This window comes from Rhineura floridana, chromosome 5, assembly GCF_030035675.1.
Source record: "Rhineura floridana isolate rRhiFlo1 chromosome 5, rRhiFlo1.hap2, whole genome shotgun sequence".
Lineage (NCBI taxonomy): Eukaryota > Metazoa > Chordata > Lepidosauria > Squamata > Rhineuridae > Rhineura > Rhineura floridana.
The window spans coordinates 69,758,173-69,774,247 of record NC_084484.1 but is presented as its reverse complement, the minus strand read 5'-3'; the positions used below and the strand labels follow the sequence as shown (position 1 = coordinate 69,774,247).

General features: G+C 39.5%; 1 protein-coding gene across 6 annotated transcripts in view; it reads right to left on the bottom strand.

Annotated features, from left to right (window-relative positions):
* The window catches only part of STS (steroid sulfatase), a 161,637-nt gene that overhangs the window by 60,451 nt on the left and 85,111 nt on the right, over positions 1–16,075 (bottom strand). The window lies entirely within an intron of this gene.

Here is a 16,075-nt window from a genome sequence, read left to right as displayed (position 1 = left end):
GCAAAGAAACAGTGGACACTTAAACATTGCAGTTTTATTAATATTTAGCACACAAGTGTCTTATATTGGTTGAGAAAGTGTCCCTGCTGTCACTAATTCTAATATGCATTCATACGACAAGAACTGCATTAATCAGATGCATCCCCCCCCCCAATTCCATGGGGATTGCTCCCTGGTAAGTATGTACAGGATTGCAGCCTGAATTGGTTAGTCTGAAAGATGCCACAAAGGACTGTTAAACAAGGGACCCCATATGTTTCCAGATCTATGGGGAAATATTAAAAAAAAACCCGCTTATATATTTCTACATCTTCCCAGAATGTGTAATAAAATGCAGGAAAATTAAGTGGACTAAGACCTAGAGAGCAGGGGTTAACTCACCACTCAGCTATGAAACTCACTGTGTGATTTATGGCCAGTCACTGTCTCTCAGATTAACCTACCTCATAGGGTTGTTGTGGGGATAATATGGAGAAAAGGAGACCTATGAACTCTACGTTGAGCTCCTTGGAAGAAAAGTGGAGTGGGTATAAATGTAATACTGATAAATAAGGAATAATAAAAATAAATCTATTTCTACCCTGCTTGTCCTGATGTGTGTGTGTGTGCACATGCACATTTGGAATAATGAAAAAATCCAATCTAAAAAACAAGCCCTCGTGGACTTTCCAAAATAGGCATACTTCTACTAGAAAGGAACACATGAAATAAGGTACCACACAATAAGTCTTCTTGTGCTAACAAATTTATCATGATATAAGCATCCATGGGCTACAAAATATACTCTGAGCATGAGCAGTTGACCATTTTAAACTTACTTAACTCATTGTTTTTGTCCTAAGTTGCATAAATAATTCTGATAGACAGATCAACCTTTTTAGACTTCTGCTTTTTCACATTTCTAATAAAAGAGCTTCTAATACATGGCAGAATCAAATCCATTTAATTTTGAGTCTTTCCTCTAATCTAGATTTAAGGTTATATTCAGTGTAGCACTAAGAAATGGTCTTGTCAGCACAAGAATTTCCACTTGCGCAACTGAACTTTTGCCCCCCTCTCCTCCCCCATGTACCCCATAAATCTGTTCTAGGAGTTCCCCAAATCTGGAGCAGATTTGGGGTGGGAGTAGAGTGCACATGGGAGGAGAGGGGGGAAAGTTTCATCGTGCAAGCAGCAATCCTTGCTCTGACAGGACACACCGGTTAAATAGCAGCCTTAGGCTGCAATCCCATACTCATTTACCCAGGAGTAATCTCCATAGAACTCAAGGGGGCTTACTTCTAAGTACACATGTACAGTACTGCATTGACTGTTAATATCCTCTTATCTATTTGGTTTAAAAGCATTCCTTGTCTTTTTGCATGCTCAAACATGTAAAAACAGGATCCTTTCACCTTTATTGCTTCTACTGTAACATTCATAATTCTATTAATTGTTTCAGGTTAAACATAGCCCATCCTCAGACTTCCCAGCATTCATCATGACATTTCCATTTGCACTCCATTTCAAGCCAGTTCACATCCATCTTCAAAGCCTGCCATCCTTCCTCACAAAAGAGTGCAGGCCTAATAGCTATTTCACTTTTCATTTTGCCAGGCAATTTCTTGTCACATAGACTTGTCACATTTCTCTCTTGTCAATCCACCTATTTCCTTGTTCTGTGGAACTTTGCATCTCTGGTGGCGACTAATACCTGTTATCACACCACAGATTTTTTTTTTTAAAACCCGCCTAAATGGGCAATAAAGGCCATTTTCTACATCAAGTTTTTAATGTTAAACATTCTGTAGCTAATTGGTCTGGATCCAATAGAACAAGACTCCCTGCTATCTGTCAGGCAGATTAGATGGTTGGAAGTCCATATTGCTCCTTTTGTGTTAGAATTTTCAGTTAATCCAGCTGCTGAAGAAAAGGTGTAGGACACAGTCCCTTCATTGAATTGTGATTGTTAGAACCTTTACAACTAGTGGGTGGCAGCACTAATGCTAGCACTGGTCAGGCCATAATATGCTAGAAGGGATGGGTGAATCTCTCAATTTCAGTTTGTCTCATTTTCTTATTTTTCCCCATCTAAAGTTCAGTTCTCCACATTTCCAAATCAATTTGTGATTTTTTTAAAATCCTCATGAAAATTCATCAGCATTTCAGTGTGAATTTCTCCTTATACACCCAGTTTTGTCTGCAACATTGCTCAATATACACATTTTTGCAAAGCAATTTCCCTTAATAGAATGAAGTTTTGTATGCTATTTTCATGAATATATGCACACTTTCCCCTAGTATGTACATTTTTGTACGCATTAGGTGGCTGGAAAACTGTTGTGCAAAATTCAGACAAGTGCAAATGTCAAAGAATTGCTGTGTTTTGGTTCATATATTGTTTCAGGAAGTGTGAATTAGGTAGGTTCACCTTTAAATGGGAACTGAATCAAATTTCTTCCCCATCCCTACATGCTTGATATATTATAGGGGCAAAAAGAATATTCTGGTGAACCTCAATATACATTAACCATGGGCTCTAGATGTTCTATTTAATGAAAAAGAACCAAAAGGTATTTTCTTGATCTCCATCTTGTTTTACCAATGGCCTTGGCCACATAGGAAAGAATAAAGAGAACTGACTATGATATAGTGGTGTAAAGAATAAAAAAACAGTTAAAATAACACATTATTTTTAGAAGCAATGCCCTTTGGAAATAGGTGTCATGAAAATAAGATAGAACTTGCCTCTCTATTTCCTCTGTGAACAATGAGACTTGGATGGTTGAGAGATGGATAAATAAGACAATGTGTTCTTATTGTAAGTTAAAATGAATCCAATTGGTGTTTTAATCCTACTATATACAATAAGCTTAGAAGTATTGCTAGCTGAGAGGTGGAATGAGCAACATTACAGAAAATATACTACATGAACCTCTGTGATAAATGCATTACTAAAATGCACACACTTTATATTTGAATGTCCTTTAAGTGCTTTTTCAAGTATTACTTATGTGGCTGCAATACAGCACCAGTTATAACATTCATAGTTTTATTGTATATTTGTTTTTAATGTTTTTAATTGTTGTAAACCACCCAGAGAGCTTCGGCTATAGGGCGGTATACAAATATAATAAATAATAATAATAATTGTAAATGTTTCATATTCATTTTTTTAAAAATCAGGATATTTTGTTCCTGTAGCTCTTTCTCAAAGATGAATAAATAGTTTAGAAAGCTCTCTGTCAATGACAGTACAATCCTATACACATCTACTACTAAGAAGACCCATTGGCTTCAATTGGCCTTACACGCAGGAAAGTAGGAATAGACTGATTGCAGAGAATTGGTCACATTTCAAATACCATAGGATTTGTGTCCCGGAAAAGTACAGTTACATACTCATACCTCTTTCTGTTACTATTAAGGATGCGAGAGAATCCTGCTGGATTCAGATTTAGCACCGGATTTTTCAATGGTCCACATACGGTATTCTCCATCTTTGCAGAGCAATTCTGTTTGCTCTGAACTTCAGCTTTCCCCTGACATCTGAAGACACTTTCCTTTCCTTTATCGATGATTTCCTTTCAAAATGTTAATATTAATTTTCTCCCAATTCTGGGGGTGTGTGAAAAAAATGAGACTGGTAAAAGCAACAGATAGCGTTGCTTGAATTGATATTGCCTGTTAGATCAACGGATTGCTTTTCAAGTGGCACCACCCAACAGATCCCATCCCTAGTCACTTTGAACATTTTATAATAGGGTTGCCAGGTTACAACAAGCAACTGGCCCCTCCCCCACACTAGACTTTCTGTTTCACCTGCTGGAGTGAATAGGACTCTAGTTTTGCCACACAGAAGGTGAGCAGATGCTGTGACTAGGGAGAAACATTCAGGAGATGCTGTAGTTGACGACTCTCCTATATTGTCAGGAAAAGATTGCAACAAGTTCCCAGGATTCTTTGGGGAAAGTCATGACTGTTTAAAGTGGTATAATGGTACTTTAAATATATGTTGTGGATGTGGAAGAAGCATCTGCAGGTTCCACTTGTGTGCTTCTGAACACAATGGAGGATGGAAGTTAATCATCCTCAAAAGCTACCTTAGTAGAAGTTACTAATAGCTATTAGTTTTTCATAAATGCAAAATTAAAAGCCCTCTAAATCCATAAAGCTAAAGTAGTTATATTACAGAACCTGCGTATGTAATAAAATGTAAATGTACTGCCTTCAAGTCGATTCTGACTTATGGCGACCCTATGAATAGGGTTTTCATGAGGCTGAGAGGCAGTGACTGGCCCCGGGTCACCCAGTGAGCTTTGTGGCTATGTGGGGATTCAAACCCTGGTCTCTGAGGTCATAGTACAACACCTTAACCACTACACCACACTGGCTCTCCCAGCAGTATGTAGCACTTCATATTTATTTTTGGCAGAACCATTAAGATATGTTCTCGAATATATGTGGTAATTTTTCTATATACAATCAACATGCTCGCCTCTGCCTTCTCTTGCATCTCTCATCTTAATTTTTTGCTCCTTGTTTTTATTAGATGAACATACACAGACACACACAAACCACATATGTGAGCAAGGCACATTCTGAACACAATACAATAAACAGATTGTGACACTGAGATTTTCCTTTGAGTAATTAGCTCGTGATTTAGATATCATACACTGGAACATATTCTACTAAAAACATGTTTCCTTAAGTGTCACTCTTTTAATCAGTAGACACGTTAATGGTGTTTTTTTAAGAACATAAGAACATAAGAACATAAGAAAAGCCTACTGGATCAGGCCAGTGGCCCATCTAGTCCAGCATCCTGTTCTCACAGTGGCCAACCAGGTGCCTGGGGGAAGCCCGCAAGCAGGACCCGAGTGCAAGAACACTCTCCCCTCCTGAGGCTTCCGGCAACTGGTTTTCAGAAGCATGCTGCCTCTGACTAGGGTGGCACAGCACAGCCATCATGGCTAGTAGCCATTGATAGCCCTGTCCTCCATGAATTTGTCTAATCTTCTTTTAAAGCCATCCAAGCTGGTGGCCATTACTGCATCTTGTGGGAGCAAATTCCATAGTTTAACTATGCGCTGAGTAAAGAAGTACTTCCTTTTGTCTGTCCTGAATCTTCCAACATTCAGCTTCTTTGAATGTCCACGAGTTCTAGTATTATGAGAGAGGGAGAAGAACTTTTCTCTATCCACTTTCTCAATGCCATGCATAATTTTATACACTTCTATCATGTCTCCTCTGACCCGCCTTTTCTCTAAACTAAAAAGCCCCAAATGCTGCAACCTTTCCTCGTAAGGGAGTCGCTCCATCCCCTTGATCATTCTGGTTGCCCTCTTCTGAACCTTTTCCAACTCTATAATATCCTTTCTGAGATGAGGTGACCAGAACTGTACACAGTATTCCAAATGCGGCCGCACCATAGATTTATACAACGGCATTATGATATCGGCTGTTTTATTTTCAATACCTTTCCTAATTATTGCTAGCATGGAATTTGCCTTTTTCACAGCTGCCGCACACTGGGTCGACATTTTCATTGTGCTGTCCACTACAACCCCGAGGTCTCTCTCCTGGTCGGTCACCGCCAGTTCAGACCCCATGAGCGTATATGTGAAATTCAGATTTTTTGCTCCAATATGCGTAATTTTACACTTGTTTATATTGAATTGCATTTGCCATTTTTCCGCCCATTCACTCAGTTTGGAGAGGTCTTTTTGGAGCTCTTCGCAATCCCTTTTTGTTTTAACAACCCTGAACAATTTAGTGTCGTCAGCAAACTTGGCCACTTCACTGCTCACTCCTAATTCTAGGTCATTAATGAACAAGTTGAAAAGTACAGGTCCCAATACCGATCCTTGAGGGACTCCACTTTCTACAGCCCTCCATTGGGAGAACTGTCCGTTTATTCCTACTCTCTGCTTTCTGCTTCTTAACCAATTCCTTATCCACAAGAGGACCTCTCCTCTTATTCCATGACTGCTAAGCTTCCTCAGAAGCCTTTGGTGAGGTACCTTGTCAAACGCTTTTTGAAAGTCTAAGTACACTATGTCCACTGGATCACCTCTATCTATATGCTTGTTGACACGCTCAAAGAATTCTAATAGGTTACTGAGACAGGACTTTCCCTTGCAGAAGCCATGCTGGCTCTGCTTCAGCAAGGCTTGTTCTTCTATGTGCTTAGTTAATCTAGCTTTAATCATACTTTCTACCAGTTTTCCAGGGACAGAAGTTAAGCTAACTGGCCTGTAATTTCCGGGATCCCCTCTGGATCCCTTTTTGAAGATTGGCGTTACATTTGCCACTTTCCAGTCCTCAGGCACAGAGGAGGACCCGAGGGACAAGTTACATATTTTAGTTAGCAGATCAGCAATTTCACCTTTGAGTTCTTTGAGAACTCTCGGGTGGATGCCATCCGGGCCCGGTGATTTGTCAGTTTTTATATTGTCCATTAAGCTTAGAACTTCCTCTCTCGTTACCACTATTTGTCTTAGTTCCTCAGAATCCCTTCCTGCAAATGTTAGTTCAGGTTCAGGGATCTGCCCTATATCTTCCACTGTGAAGACAGATGCAAAGAATTCATTTAGCTTCTCTGCAATCTCCTTATCGTTCTTTAGTACACCTTTGACTCCCTTATCATCCAAGGGTCCAATTGTCTCCCTAGATGGTCTCCTGCTTTGAATGTATTTATAGAATTTTTTGTTGTTGGTTTTTATGTTCTTAGCAATGTGCTCCTCAAATTCTTTTTTAGCATCCCTTATTGTCTTCTTGCATTTCTTTTGCCAGAGTTTGTGTTCTTTTTTATTTTCTTCATTTGGACAAGACTTCCATTTTCTGAAGGAAGACTTTTTGCCTCTAAGAGCTTCCTTGACTTTGCTCGTTAACCATGCTGGCATCTTCTTGGCCCTGGCGGTACCTTTTCTGACTTTGATGTCAGTAATAGGACTAAGCTTTAAAGTCCACCTACATCTCTTCTCAAAGTGCTTAAGGGAAAAATATAATTCCAGCAGCCTTTTTAAATCCTACTTCCAATTTGTTTAAAATATGATAAGGTGGCAGAGCTGCAGGTGCTATTTCATGAAAAGTCTCTTTGTGCTTGGATTTCATTAGTTTTGGAGTGAAGAACTATGACACAATAGAACCTAAAAGAGGCCACTGGAATGGCTTAGCGGATGTTTCACTTTACATTCTTCTTATCCAAGGAAACAATATAATACATTCAAAAATATACCTAGAAAAATAGACATCCAAAGAGTGGGATTGGGGAAGCAAACACCATAGAGTCCAACATCCTGCTGCAAGGCCAGACCATCCCAACCTACAGCCCTTCCAAGAACAATCTATATGCCATATGAATCAAAGATATTGCCACAAAAGGAGAGCAGGTGCAATTCAGAAAGGTACCTGCAGACCAAGCCACTTTATGGTCTCATTCTGACACACTGCTAACCTAGAGTCTAACCTTAACAGTATTTGAATGAACCTCAGATTCTTGTGCTCTCTCCATCTCTGGTGCAGCTATAAAGGGGAGGATCAGAAGAGATCACTGCAATTTTCAGCTAGTAGTTTAGGGTTTTAGCTATGATTTGCTGAAACAAGCCAGATCATCCTCCGTGGTTTGAAGTTGGCTTGTTTCAGTCAACCATAGTCGAGACAATTTGTCCAAGTACTGACATAATGCTAAACTCTGGTTATTTAAAATGGAAGCAAAGGCTACCAAGCTCCTCACAGTTGCACTAGAAGACAAAAAGGGGGTTGATGTTATGTCCACTGAGTTCTAAGATATACTAGGTTATAGGCAGAGGCACCATTTCAGGTTTCATTAGTGGGGTCAAGCTGTATTAAGATCTCTTGACCCTGTCTTGGACACACATAAGATTAAACTATAAAAAAAACCCAAGGTGTCTTATGAAAATTTAGGCTGCAATCCTATGGTTCCTAGGAGGGCATGCAAGAGGCCATAGGAACTATCAGATCTCCCTCTCCAAGAATGGAAAGAGAAGTCTGTCCTCAGATAGAGAGAACTCCAATGTGAGAAAGGGCAAAGAAGATGAATCCGAGGAGTGTGCCAATGGCATGCTGGAAAAGGCTGTGGATCCACTTATACCTTTTCAACTGATACATCATCAGAACAAGAAACAAATTATGCCAGCCCTGGAGGTGCTGTGGTTTATTAATTAAAAAATGTTTCAAGAAAAAGAAAAGCTAGAACATAAACCCAAGAAACCCTGCCCACACGCACCTTCTGCCATGCTGGTGTGAGCTCAGCAGGGCATAGAAAACGGAGGTTTATGTGCCTTTGATTCTTCCTCAAGCTTACCCCACCCCGCTTTGGGACTGCTCTATTATTGTAATTATTTTTAAAACAACAACAACTGCACAATGACTATATTAATCTTCTTAACACAGTGCTTTCCCCCCTTTTGTGGCAAAACGATTCATGCATTTGGGATTCTTAGCGCATCAGCCCATTTAATTGCTTACAATCATTATGCCCTCAGTTTGTGGAACTGACCAGAGTGTGGAAATAACCACATATGGTCCTAAGACTAAAACACAGTGTCAGGATGGAAAAAGGAAGGGAAGGCTACCTCTCTAAGTGGCATCTCTTCCCCCATGCTAAGGAGAAGAAAGGCAATATTCCTTAAGTCCAACACTGACACAGAAGAATTATTGTGGCTGTTATGGGGGCTGTTTGTTCTGTTTTATGGTAGATATTTATATTTATGTTTTAATGTGTTGTAAATTTTAATTAATAATAAAAGGTAAAGGTAAAGGTGTCCCCGCACTTGTAGTGCGAGTCGTTTCCGACTGTTAGGGTGACGTCTTGCAACGTTTACTAGGCAGACCGTATATATGCGGTGGGATTGCCAGTTCCTGGCCTGGCCTTTCTTTACCCCCCAACATATGCCGGGTGCTCATTTTACCGACCACGGATGGATGGAAGGCTGAGTGGACCTTGACCCCTTTTACCGGAGATTCGACTTCCTCCTTCCATTGGAATCGAACTCCGGCTGTGAGCAGACCTTCGGCTGCGTTACCGCCACTTACCACTCTGCGCCACGAAGGGCCTTAATTAATAATATTGATGCTTAAATACTTTATTTGTGTACAAGAATTTCATTGTATATTATTAGCTAAAAATGAGTTGAGGCATGAGCTGCTGGAAACAAGACCTTAACTTAGCCAGATATATGCAGTTGAAACAGAAAGGAAAGATGATTATATGCCAGGGATGAGGGGCCAGTGGCCCTCTAGATGTTGTTGGACTGAAACTTGATTTTTTATTTAACACGTTAATATACCATGTAATTATTTGCATTTCTAAGCAGTGTACATAAACACAAACCATACACAAAATTCCCATAATCTCTGACCACTGGCCGTACTGGCTGGGACTAATGGGAGTTGCTGGAGTCCAGCAACATCTGGAAGGCAACAGGTTTGCTGTCTGTACTATAGACAGATGAGCCCAGTCCTGTATGTATAGAAGGGGAAGACTTATACCAAACAAAGTTAAAATATCTGAGCCAGGAGTTATGGCAGGTGCAGTTTTCAGTGCACCACAACTGTAAAGTGACAATCTACACATGGTGAAATTACTCCTTCTTCAATACTATTGGAGATATGGAAGTTCCAATACTGAACATATTCCTCAGTGGAAACATTTAGGAAAAGGCATTTTCATCTACTCTGGAGTATCCTTTTGCAGAAATAAGAGAAATTACAGAAGAGAAAAAATGGAGATGGTTTTCCAAGGGAAAGTACAGTGAAGAAATGTTCTTAAGTATGGTAATCTGTCTGTGAGATTGGATGATGGCAGGATAATTGAAAGACAGCATTAGCTCACTGAGGCCTTACTCAAAACACTTTTCAAAGGAGAGGTTACCATGGCTCCAATTCTGGAACCAGTATCATGCAACTTTTTTTCTGCTAGGAAATGGATGGCAAAATGGTGAGCCCTGTTAGGCAGTCCAATTTCTTTCACAGCGGCTTTGGTACAGCTGGCCAGAGTTCATGGCACACCTCCCCTTGCCATCCTCTTGAAGAAGGCAACACATAAAGACTCTGCTATAGGTAGGCCTCGTTGGACTTAATTAGTGGCTGTTAAGATTTATCCCAAAAGTCATGGCCTTTTGATTCCCAGTATACATTGTCTGTTTCTTCTGTTATCATAGCACATCGTGGAACAGAATACCTCTCCTCACCAAAATTCCTAATGATAGCATGAAACTCAGGAACATACAACCCCTCTTCAGTGGTTGCTTTTCAGATTTCTAAACCACAAATGCTAGTATCTTTGCAAATAAACCTCTGTAAAACAGAAGAAATCAGTGTAGCAGAGTTTCATCTGCCTCCACCTATACTGAAATGAATCCAATACTATGATCCAGTCATTGATCAGACATGAATACACAGGGTAAAACTTATGGAAATAGCTCTGAGACGAAGACATTCATATCTCAATTTCAGGTCCTGTATATTTTGCAAGGTAAATATTCAGATGTTTATTTTATAAGTTCAGAGGCATAATCTATTACACATTGATAAGAACAATCCAAACCTCCTTATGCTGGGCTGCGGGTGGCCACTGATATTAAAGAGAAGCATCACTCAATTTAACATGGTACTGACCTTTCCCCCACCAAACCTGCAGGACATTTGGGAGGTGGGTAGCCAGGCTAGCATCTTCTGGATCCTGAACTGGTTAACTGCTGTCATGTGACTGCATTGTGTCCAATCTAGGCCTGATAATACTGCCATGAGTATCAGGAATGTGGATGCAGCGCTGGTCCCACCATCCTGCAAAGCCCTGCTGGCAGGAAGAAGGAATTTGGATTGTACCCTAAATCAGTCAAACTAGAAAATAAAGTAAATCAATTATACTCTCCAAACCAATCACGGAACTAAACACTTGAAAAGTAACAGTTGAAAATGAATATTGCCATTGATACCATACATATACATATAGTGATTTTTTATACAGTCACAAGAGTGGCTGTATACTATAGCCAGCGTGGATTTTTCACATTCCGCAATGTTAAATTGAAAATACCCCCCATGCCATTCTGATCCTTCTCATAAGCTCATTTCAAAACAAAACCTTACAAAACTTATAGTCCTGAACTCCTCCCCTCTGCCCTTCCTCCTCTTCCTCCTCCCCTCCCCATCTCCTGTGGTCAGTTTCACCTATCCTAAGCATGATTGCAGGAAAGTAAATCCCATTGAACCCAATAAGCATGCAAATGATCAATCCATTCTTAGCAAACTTGCACAGGATCACATTTCTTACCTCCCAGATGAAAAAGCAGAGAAATTCACTAACAGGGGGAAAACCTTGAGGTTTAAGAACATACCTATAGCCCGCAGATATTTCTATCAAACTTTGAAAAGCAGGGAAATTGGGTAGCTATAGTGAAGGCACCAGGAGAGCAGGAGACCTGACCTCGTCTCTGAGACATTGGACTGCCCTACAAATGTATAAAAATGCAAACACCATTTGGGTTGGTCTTTCACAGTTCAATGCACTTGTTGTGTAGCTTGGAAGAATTTGGTAATATGTGCCTCTGAGCATATGGTGAGTGGCGGCAACACCTGCCATCTCCAAAGATGGAGAATTATATTTTTGTATGTTTGTTGGTGTTCTTCTTACTTTGCTTCTTTCCTTTCTATGGAGAATCTAATCTAGAAATTTTATTCCCCTCATTACAGTAGGGCCCCACTCATATGATGGGTTACGTTCTGGATGCCCGCCTTAAAGTGAAATCTGCCAAAAAGTGGAATTCATTTAATAGAATGGTGCATGATGCCCGAAAACCGCCATAAAAACAGAACAAGCGCCGTATGTGTGGGGCTTTAGTCTAATTGCGTCTCTTTGAGACCGCTGCATTAGCAAAGCGCCGTAAAGTGGGGCCCTACTGTATTCATCCTAGAAATCTGTGTCAAATATATTTTTTAGTTTTTTGCCTATTAGTAATTATTTCATAGTTCCAATTCAATAATGTGGAGACTGAATTTATGGGAAGAAAAGTCTTATGTTACGGTATGTTGTCCATCTAAAAATGCTTTTAGATGTATTTTTTTCAATATACATTGGGGGGGGGAAGTCCACAAACAGATACCATTTAAAGACAAAATAAACCTGAATGCAATATTATACTAAATATGCTGTGGGTTGCTTGTTAGAGAGACATATTGTGAAATTGTGGGCTGCTTGTTAGAGAGACATATTGAAATTATTTTATACATTTTGAGGTGAGAATAAAGAAAAAAAGAGGGTTCTTATTTCTTGCTATTTGTGAAGTCATGGATCCCAAGCAAGTGTTCATACATGAAAATACAAATGTTCAGTATGTTTAGTCTTCACCTACCAGGTTTCAAATTAAGCATCTGAAAATCCATGTAATATTCTATTGATTGTCTCACAACAGGACAGATTTTCTTTTCATTCTTGACTAGTTTTCTACATAACAGCTTCTGGGTCTTAAGGATAGTGCATACAAGACCAGCTTGAGTGCCTTGGCAGAAAGGTGGGATATAAATGTAATCAATAAATATAATTTCCCCCTACAGGTGAGCAGCCTCAATCTATCTTTGGAGAGCAGCTTGCACAACAGACACTTTACATTTAACCAGCATTGCTTAGTGTTCACTACAAGAATAATAAGTGGTGAAAGTGCAGGCTGTACCCATTATAACCTGGTTCCCATGAAGGTGTCCCCCACATGCTGTAGGGCAGACCCATGTATGAGAATCGACTAAAGTTTCTCATGTTTTAGAGCACGGACAAGGAACCTGTGGCCTTCCAGATGCTGCTAGACTATAACACCTATCATCCCATAACATTGGCCATGATGGCTGTGGCTAAAGGGAGATGGAGTTCAACAACACTTGGAGGGTCACAGGTTCCCCACCCTTGCATTACAGAAAATGATTGTGGCTCCTGGTCCTTCATTTTTCGTAGTGATAAAGGATGGACCACTGTCCTGATCTTATTCAGGAATACCTTACATTATATAGCCATGAGAGTGGATGTATACTATAGCCAGCATGGATTTTTCACATTCCACAATGTTAAATTGAAAGTATCCCCCATGTCACTCTGTTGCTTCCCATAAGCTCAATTCAAAACAAAATCTTACAAAACTTATAGTCGTGGACTCAGAAACACTTGCTTAACAATCCTCTATGTTTTCAAGGCGATACACAAACCACTCAGAGAGAATTGAGAGTTCAAAGTGTAAAACAGGGGGGGAAATCCAGACCCCTGTTGGACATTTTTCTCTCAGTGGTATTTATTGAAATTAATTAAAAAGCCATGCTCACAGAGTACCTTTAATCCTATTATTGACCTTTCCCCATACTCTAACCTTCATTTTCTGCAGTTTAAAAGTTAAAAATGCCTGGCTGATTTTTAATTAATTTAAGAAATTTAATATTGGAGTCAATTATAAGCACAGGCATGCTAAGTAAGAAACAACTATCAGTGTTCTAACAGCCAGACTCAAAGCTGTTTGGCTTGGCACACCCATACCAGACAGTCATGGCTTCCTCCAAAGAATCCTGGGAAGTGTAATTTGTGAAGGGTGCTGAGAGGAGACTCCTATTCCACTGACAGAGCTCCAGATTTAACAGTTAGCCCTTCTTCTGGGGATTGTAGGTTTGTGAGGAGAATACGGCATCTTCTAGCAACTCTCAGCACCCTTCACAAACTACACTTCCCAGGATTCTTTGGGAGAAAGCCATGACTGTCTAACATGAAATAAAGTTCTGGTGTGGATGTGACCAGGGACAGCTTTGGTTTAAATTTGGGTGGGACACTACATGTGCCTGCTGTAGAATAAAAAGGTGGAGAAAACGTTGAAAAACAATGATATTGTTCACAATGTTTTCATTTTGGAAAGGAAAGGGGCTTTTCCCCACCCAATTTTCTCCCTTTTCTCACCCTCTCCCTCCCCCTTCCTCCCTATACATCCCCTTTCTCCCCTTCTCTCCCCTTCCCCTCCCCTTCCCCTCCCCACTCTCTGCCCTCCCCCAGGTCTTTTTCACCTATCCTAAGCATGATTGTAAAGGAGTAAATCCCATTGAATCAGAAAGCATGCACCAACAATCAAAACAAAGCTATGTGGGAAATCTCACGTTTCTTCTTTAACCGGAAGAAATTATTCCCAGTCAGAAAAGAGCCTTCTGACTGAATTTAAACTGGATAAGTTTCATCCAAGACGGAGCTCGTCTCAGAGGCTGCACAGGCGTAGAGATCCTCCTGGGAAGTCTATAGCTTTGTTTTGATTGTTGGAGTCTGGAATTCGTCAGAATTGTCTGTCTTCCAGCAGCTCAGACAGAGCGAGGATTTTTATGCTAGCTCAGCTGGATAAGTGACCCGTTTTTTTTATATACGGATTAACAGGCAAACATCCTCCTGTCTACATTCATCATTTTCTTATCTATACAGCTAAAGAGATTTGTCAAAGTAACAGCAATTGACATAACCTAGGTGAGGTAAGACTTTCCTTTTTTTATTCACGGAACTAAGGGGGAAGAAAATATAAATAGCTTATCTTTTTTTTTTATTGCAAAAAGCTGACATGGAAAATAGCATTTTAAAGATTACAACGAACGAGAGATTTCTGATTGGAAGAGATAAGAAATCTTTTTGATTTATGGCTGGGACTATTTCCTGATCTACTTTTTTTTGACGAATCTGCTCATTCTCTCTGCTACTAGCTATTTCGACGCTGTGAACTAAAGCCGTTCTTACACTTCTGGGCAGATAAGAGATAAGGGCTGTCTAGCGTGTGACGTTAGTTTGTTGGAAAGATTAACTCCTTTGTAACTGGTTAAAGAAATAAGCTGCTCTTTGTTTGGGACATTGAAAATTGAAGGAGTTTTGTTCCTTTGGCTTTAAGAATGACAATTAAGAAGATCATGGATGTACAAGAAGGGACTTTATCTCTAGACATGTTTCAGAAAATAATGAATGGGATTAACTCAATAAAACAAGAACTGAGAAATAATAGACAAGCGTGGAGAATTGAATTTCACGAAATGAGACAGGAGCTGAAAGAAACTCAGGATTCTATGAGAAAGGAGAATAAAGATAGATCTGGAAAACAAAAAAAGGATGAAAGAGAAATTAAAGGCAAGGTTCAAACTATGGAGATTGGCTTAATTATGGACATGAAAAAAGATTTGGATTTCCTGGCTGTGATGGATCCTGGAGACAAATATTACAGTTTGGAATTCAGCGCTGTCCCTGAAGGAATTGAAGAGATTGGAGATAAAGATATTATCGGTTCAAAAAAATTCTTGGACTGGAAGGATTTGATGGAACTTGAAATGGAGAAAGTTAACAGAATTAATCCCTGTTTTGTGTCAATGGAAAAACCTTCAAGAGATGTACTAGTGTATCATGTGGAAAAGAGGAACAGAGATGCAGCTTTGCAACAATACTTCAGTGATACGTTTGGATTTGATGGCAAGAAAATATCTGTGTTGGAGGAAATTCCTATCAGACTTTTATTATATGACTATGACAGCAAGATTTTTGGGTGCGTAAAGATGGAAGATGGAAGATGGACCCAATATGGATAATGATAGAAGAGCGATTTAAAATTACTGGACTTAGTTGATTTGATGAGTTGGATTAATTGGCATGTTTATTTAGAAAAAAAAATTGATTGACATATATCTCAAGGATTGGAAACTTCTCTTTGACTTTTTGTGGAAGATTAAAATGATATGATGTTAATGAGATTTGAAACCAACTAAGATAACCGTTGGAGGAAGGTGATTTTATAATCTATTAAGAGATAGGTTTGTTATATATTATAGATTTATAGCTGAACTATGACAAATCGGAAGTCAATATTCTTTCTTTTATATATATATATATATATATATATATATATATTCTTTTTGTATTGTACTAGTTATTGATTTGTGTTGTTTTCTTTTTGTATTGTTTTGGTTTTGAAAATTGGAATAAAAATTAATTTAAAAAAAAGAATCAGAAAGCATGCAAATGATCAAACCTGCCCTCTCCTCCTCCTCCCTATCACCTCCCTCTTGCCCCTCCCCTCCCCCT